Raw genomic sequence first — 8,102 nt, 5'->3', positions numbered from 1 at the left:
TCCCTATATGTTATAAATGTGAAAAAATATGTTTGTTTGTATATTTGTTACGCTTTCAAGCAAAAACTAGAGAATGGATTTTAATGAAACTGTACAACAAGAAAGGTCATAGACCAGAATAACACATGGGCTATAATTTATAAAGATATATATAAAAAAAAAAATTAAATTTAATCTGAAATTTTACTGCCCCATCTATGATCATCATTTTGAACCATAAATTAAAGATTTCAGTAAAAACTTAAAATAGTAAATGTCTTAATTCTCATCTTTTCTGGTATACTTAATGAATTATGACTATTTTACACTTAAAAAAGAGTGAAAACTGTGTTAAATAATCCATTCGAGTGTTATGGAAGGGGAATAAGTGAGATCAAGAGAGGTGGAGGCTATAAAGCGAAGGTATTTACTTCTAAGCCCAGTGTAGCGGCCGGGTATGAAGCTAGTATATTATAAATGTGAAAGTCAGGTTGTTTGCTTTAGACTTTCCACTATGCCATCTTTGAACATCATTTAAAGCTAAATTAAAGTTTTCTGTACAAACGGTAAATATTTTAAATTTAAAAAAATTGAAAACTGTAGATCAAACAAGGTGAAGGCTATAACGCGGTGGTCCTAACTTTTAAACCTAGCGAATCGGGCGAGTATCAAGCTAGTATTTTATAAAAATATAATTTTAAGGTATTAAGCTCGAAGAGTCTGTTTTCTCGCTTTGATTGTCAAAAAATTACTTTGGTTTTTATGGCTCCAAAAAGTTCTAATCTAATCTCTATTCTCTATCGTTCTCTTTGTTTTAATAGTATTAATCTTCGGTCATAAGTTTCAAGAAATGACACAATCATCTCTATCCTAACATTCTTTCTTCTATCCTAACATTCCAACTTAGACGAAATGTTAACATATTCACACGTTTTTTTCTTCCAAGAAGTCTTACCAGTTTGCTTAAGTAATTTAACGTAAACCGAATATGCCGCTTTTTATCCAAAACATTTCTCCTCGATAGCTCATCACTATTCTTCATTCACCTTTGATGATGTTATACCTTTAATTGCAGTTTCTGTGTTGTATTTCCGGAGTCTGGTTGTCTTTCTGAAATATTTTGCACAGTAATATTTGATCGAACACAAAACTATATAAAAAAAAAATTTCACAGTTTCGCAACTCGTTCTATAAATACACACAAAAAATTGCATAAAAACACACGTGTATGTGCAAATTTGATTTATATAATTTCTGATATAAATTTCTGAATAAATTCAAATTACGTTTTCATTCCCCAGTGAGTTGATGTTATAGCACATCCACGCTCTATTTATCAAATTTATATCTACCAAACAAAAAAAGACACAAAATGTCATTTGCAAACAAGAATTCTTTATTGAATTTGACTTTTAGAGTTTCTTCTTCTCCATTTTTTTTGGTTGGTTGTAGATTACAAACGTAAATAATAGATTTGTACGCACGACGACGTACGTACGTAAAGCGACGATAGTGTCTGTTTTTTTCTTCTTCTTCAGCTGTCAAAAGTCACGTATTCTAGGTTAAGTGACTAAGTGTGTATTTCTATCTCTGTTACCACACAAAGTATATACACTAGGTAATAATACACGCGTTTTTACCTATACATAATAACATAGTCTCACATATAGTGTAGTGAATAGCGGACGAATAGATGGGTTATGGGGTTATATGAGAAAAATGATCCTGTTAGAAAGGAAATAATAATACACGGGAATAGATCATATGATGCATGCGATCATGTCACTAGGTAACACGCACATCATTAAATATGATCAAGTAGTTTAGAATGTTGCCAGAACTATATTTAAATGGTGGTTCAATAATTATACATATATGTGTTCAAATAGTTTATTTGCTCATAATTATACATTTTTAGATAGTTAGGCTAGGTTAGGGTAGGTTAGAGTGACTGCACCGGGGTGGGACACACTTAGACCATAGGGTCCGTTGTGATACCGAAAAAGTGTTGGCCCATCTCCGGCCACTACTCCATGAACCATTTGGAGCTGTTTAAGAACAGCAGGAGAGCTTTTACGTTGACGAACTTTCGAAGGTTGGAGAGGTCGTCAAAGAGAGATAGTTAATTTACTCATATTTCAGATAGTTTACTCATATTTTTATTCTAACGGTTAAAAATAATTGAGAATTTTCAACTATCTCAGTCTCAGTGAATGTAGCTGAGATTAAGAAACAAAATCGATAGCAATCAGTTTCAAACTTTGTATGCGATTATCTGTGGTTATTTCCTTCTCTAAACTAAACTGATTAAGACGATAATCACTTTTTTCGACTTGTTCCGGGTGTTGAATCCTAAACTCGCACTTGAAACACAAAAAAGTCCCAAATCGGTTCCCACAGACAGACAGACAGACACACATAACAAGCAATTACTTGATTTTATCCCCAATTTTTGTATTATGTAAACACGTATTTCGACTATAAAGTAGTCATCATCAGCATGAATTAGCCACTTGTATAATTACTCTGATTGCGTTTGTTTGGCAATGCTAATTTGGTGACGGTCTGCACAATTATTTTATTTCGAAATAATAATAATTTATATTTCGAAATACTCTAGAGATCTCATTTATTATCTTTATAATATTTATAGTTTCATGTATGTTTGAAAATATGCTCTTTACATGATAGCAAGTAAATATTGTCTTGTTTTAAGAAAATTCTTAAGCAGTCAAATACTTCTTTTCTTGAAAGTACATGTTATAAAAACATCAGTTTCCGAGTTAACCTTAATCCAATAACTACTATGGTTTATTCAAATTTCTTTCTTTTGCAAAACTTTAGACTTCAACTCATAAATGGCAAACAAACAAAAAATTGAGTAAAATGAATATTGTATGCCATATTTGAAGTGTGAATACCTCCACTTTTGCAGTTTTCGAGCTCTTATTTTTACACTATCTTATAGAACTGATAGAACAGTCTATTATAATAATATAGTCTCAACTGACCTTATATTGCATACTGTATTTTTATGGTGGAAGCGCTGTGAAGCTATAGAGATTACATAAAATGTATCGTGCCGAATTAAAATGTTGTGCTTATAGACAGGGGTTTCTTAATTAAATGAATTGGTCTCGCTAAAATTATAATGTTACAAATATTAACTTGAATTTTTTCTTGAACAATATTCCCTAAATGTTATATTAAGACCCATCCTGTATATACAATAACAACAATGTTGGTAAGTTCATCATTGTTGACTTACACGACGAAATGTAATTTATATTATATATCTACGTATGTAGTTTGATCCTATGGTATGTTAATTTATTATTTTGATATATTAACCTTCGAACTTGTTAACTTCTAAAAACAATGAGTTCACATTGAATAGTGATGATTAACGAAAAACCACTAAAGTATGTGAAAACTTTTAATGTTAAAACCGGAAATCATTTAAGTATACCGATACATATTTTCCGACTATGATGGAGATGAATAGTAAGTGGATTGGAATATAATGATTTTAATTAATCAGGAAATATTTTCATATCAAAGACGAACTATTTTTCAGAAAATACTTCGTCTAATAATCCAGTCTTATAATTTAGTATTTCATTTTATGATATTAGATGAACAATTTGACCTTTTTAAAGGTTTAATTAAAGAAAAACTCCATTACCTAGAAAGTAAATTAAAAAATCAAAATGTTGAAATTTTATTTGCTTTGCAGAAATTTATATCTAAAAAATGGAAAACCAAGTAAGTTTTTAAAATCCATATCGATATAATATCTTAAACAGATGAAAACTTATTTTCATCAGATTAAAACTTTTGAAATATGGATTATATTTTCAAAGACAGATGTTATTTCGCGATAAAATTAAACTAGAGACAAAGATTTACCAGATATGTCCACAAATTTTCTAAATTATAGTTCTGTGTTCATGTATTAAAACAAAGTCTTCTATTTAAAAACAAATTAAATTGTGTTAAGTAGATATTTTATTTAATTTTGAGTTGAACTTTTATTGTTTAAACTTTTTACCCAGAAGTACATAGTTAGCTCAAGAAAAGTAAAAAAAAAAACCACCCATGGTAGTTATACACTTGAATATTTAAGTGCTTTATAAGCTTATTTTACGTTATGCTTATATTTTTAGTATATGTATGACAAAGATAAGAAATTGGGGAATAAGCCGGTATTTTTCACGCTTGTAAGACATTTAATGTCCGATTTACAATAAACTTTTGTACGTGTTGTAAACGTTTATAATAGAAACATTTATATTTATAGAGACGCGTTTTTGACTATAATTATAACGAATGTATTTATTTCAGTTACCAAGTGGTCATGGTCAGTTTAAATTAAGTTTCATAGAAATTTATTTAAGTATAAATGATAGGTTAAACTTAACCTATCAAAAAGAACGAGAGGTATCTTGGAACTATGTTCCTTTCGTACTTTCTTACATTATAAATGTAGCGCTTACATTTTATTTACAAGATATTTTTCTGAAAATTTATGGTGTTAATTTTTTTAAGAATTTAATGACTGCTTTTACTTTTTACTGTATGAATTAATTGAAAAATTAGTTAAAAAAAAGTAGTAGTGAACTCAATTTGTGTGTACATTACCTACATCTGGTTTGATCAGGATATTTATTAAAAAAACATCAAATATCGACAAAAATACAAATTGACATATTATAAAAATATTTTTGCGTATTCTTAAAATTCATAATAAGCTGAATCGATTAAAAAGTTTTAGTTTCCTAGTTAATCTAGGTGAAAATCGTCGATTTTTTTGGTTGTATTTCTCAACCAGCAAAGAAATCATAACGTGCGATAAGTAACATAGTTCCAAAAAACTTTTTAGTCAATACAAATTTAAATTAAAAAACGTAATTTCTTGAGAATTCCTTTAAAAAAAATTTATCTGACGGCTTGGTTGATTGTAAATTGTTCGTTATATTTTAGAAAATGCATTTTCCAACTACCACACGTTTTACTACAGCGGATGGTGAATTGTTCAACTCAAATAACGCTTGTCACAACGTTTCTATGGCAACACGACACAACCGATTACTAATGTGTGTTGCTATATATACATTATACACATACCATACCAGCAGCCTATTTGAAGTCATATCTATTTCGAAGTAGAGATACAAACATATACATTTAGAAAATACATCGATGATATTATTATCTGCTGAACAACTATGAACCATATTTTTCGAGAAAATTGTTATCATATTCAGAAAAATTATCTATAAAAAATGAAATCTTTTTTTTTATCCGATATAATTTAAGTATTCGAAGATTAAGCCGTTAATGCTTGTGGAAAGTTCTAGTAGAAAGACTTTTTATTTTACAAAATTTTTTCGATAACAACTTTCTGTCGACATGATAAAATATTAAAGAAAAAACAAACAAAGAATCCATGAAGACACTCTGCGATCAGTCTTGGGGCAATTACTTCGGGGATGATCATTGGAATTTGATGCCCTGCAAGAACAGAGTTTTGCTGTAAATGCTAAATATTGCATGTGTGTTTGGATAGAATTAGTGACTAGGTGTAACTTTATCGTCCAACATTAAACCATTAAATCCGAATTTCCATGTCAATCAAGTGCAAGGACTTAATGTCAATTCTGTGCAAGGTCTAGCCTTCTCCTTAGCAAATATTATTTACATATTTGCTAAAATATATCCACCAAAAAAAATAAACTTTGGCAATGACACAAAATTTTTCTAGCAAATATGGTAAAATCGCACGAATTTTGGTTCCTTACTTTTATTTTATTTGAGTGAAATATTACGTAAAACTCAAAACTTCAAAAAATATTCAGTCTTGTTTTGAAAAAATTGTAGTTTTGTTTTCAAAATAGTTAATGTACTTTTAATGATATGTTCACATAATTTTGAAATTTTATCGAAAATGCGTTTTTGAAAAATATTAAAGAAAATACTATTCCGATACCGGGAATCGAACCCGAGCCTCCTGGGTGAAAGCCAGGTATCCTAGCCACTAGACCATATCGGAGTTGTGAAATTATCGTACTTCATAGGTTCTGTTCTACCCAAGGCATACCGCGAACGGAATTGGTTACACCTTAACCAAGTGAGCTACCAGGGTTGACGTTTGACCCTACGTCTCGCGTAAGTTTGAAGTATATTATAGACTGTATATTTATGGTGGAAGCGCTGTGAAATCAATAGAGTGTATCGTAACGAATTAAAATTTTGTGAATGTATTTAACTCAAAATCTATTTTGAATTTATAGTAAAGTAATATAATTGCTTAAAAAATCTATATTTACCATTTCCTAATGGAGGGCAATACAATAATACTCTACATACTGCCTATACATATCCCTAAATTATTTACACCTACTTTCTGAAGTGTTAAATAAATAGTCAGCTGTTAAATAAAAGATGATAGATTACGTTTACGGGAGTTTTTCTTAATAGCATTTCTATATAAGTTTTCTATGTTTTTCGAGATGTGTGTTTGTATGTATTTACGAATGTATGTTAAAAACATATATCCCTCTAATGAATAAGTTTTGTTTTTCACACAGAGTTTTCCCATTAAGTTTTCAACCATCAATTCTTTAATACATTAAAATTGCCAGCTAGTTTAATTCAGGTACCAAAAATTAGAACAGAACGTGAATATATCATTAATATTAAGGATTTGAATTTTTTATGTATTTATTTATACGAAATTAGGACCAACTTTTTTTAATGGTAAATAGTTTGCTTGAATAAACCAGGGTGAATTTCAAAAAATTGAAACTTATTTATACAGGAAATTAATACATAACAGTTTCAACTTGCAAATGCGATGAATCACACTTTCAAGTAAGTCGTCGATCGGGGATGAATCACACTTTAAAACTTTTTACAAAGATTTCTATTTTAACAGTATTTTTGGTTAAGATATTGAATTTAGAGAAAAGGATCTCCATATTTTTACGCAGTTTTAGATGAGTAGTCATTAAAATTTAGTTCCACTATCAGCCACCTGGCACTGAGACCTACACACTGTCAATATGGCGTCGGCAAGCAACAATATTGTTGGTGGTATTGTATGGAGTGTAGTCAAAATTTGAAACTAAATAAAGTATGTACTATTAAAAACTGCTTTTTTCGGCAAGAGTGGCAGTACTCAAATACAAACTACGGCGACGTATTTCAGAAAGTTCAATTTCTTTGAAAGATACAAAGTGGCAAGTAAGTCACTATTGTATGAATAGCCAATAGTCTATTGTATGAAGTATCAGCCAGCTAGTTCATTAAAAGTTGTATTAGACGCTATACGACTGAATATCATTCAGGCAACTTGGCAAGTATGTTAATTGAACGGCTAATTAAGCTAGTTTGCTGCGGCATATACATGCGTTGGTGATTACAGCCGATATGATTATAATTCCAATCACTATTGGTCTCTATAGACGATAGGTCGTTATATCCGATATTTTTTCGGCCGATATATTCATCTATTCTTTTGTAAAGAAATTCGGTGGGGATATTTCTATTTATAACTGGTTAATCATAATAACCAATTTATTGAATTCTGATCAATTTATACGAATAGACATGTTGATCAATTTTTTTTATCACTTCAAGTGAAGAATTCTCACTACACGGGCAGAAAATTGAAGTTGGTTTTTGAAAATCTTTAGAAGTATGCAAAATATGAACGTTTAAAATTCCTTATTAAACAAAAAGGACGTACATATAAAACTTTGTTTTGCTAAAAAGAGTGGGGCGACAATCTTTGAATGCTTATAACTTCTTCGTTTTTTATTAATTTTAATTTCACTTTCAAATTTTGTCATGGTATCAAATTTATATTTTTATGCGTAATATGGCAAATTCGTCATCAGGTAGCTACCATATTCAAAGAAGTTATGGGCCCACATAAGATTTTTCTATTTCTATTATTAAATCTTATAAGTTTATTTGAATAGCTTTAAATACCACTAAAATAAAAAGTCGATTTCTTGTAATTTAATACAATGACGTCAGCTATTCTGAAATGTCAAGGAAACGAATGGTATTAATTTTAGGGAAAAAATCATTATTTTTATAACATAAGAAAATTGATC

At 29.7% G+C, this 8,102-nt stretch overlaps 1 non-coding gene across 1 annotated transcript; it reads right to left on the bottom strand.

Moving 5' to 3' along the window:
* Window positions 1-5,959: 5,959 nt before the first annotated feature.
* On the bottom strand, window positions 5,960-6,031 carry Trnae-uuc. The gene has a single exon. It is a non-coding gene; the product is annotated as a tRNA-Glu (tRNA).
* Between the last annotated feature and the right edge of the window lie 2,071 nt (window positions 6,032-8,102).

This window comes from Chrysoperla carnea, chromosome 1 (genome assembly GCF_905475395.1).
Source record: "Chrysoperla carnea chromosome 1, inChrCarn1.1, whole genome shotgun sequence".
Lineage (NCBI taxonomy): Eukaryota > Metazoa > Arthropoda > Insecta > Neuroptera > Chrysopidae > Chrysoperla > Chrysoperla carnea.
Note: the sequence above shows the minus strand (reverse complement) of the source record. Positions and strands in the feature narration are given on the sequence as shown.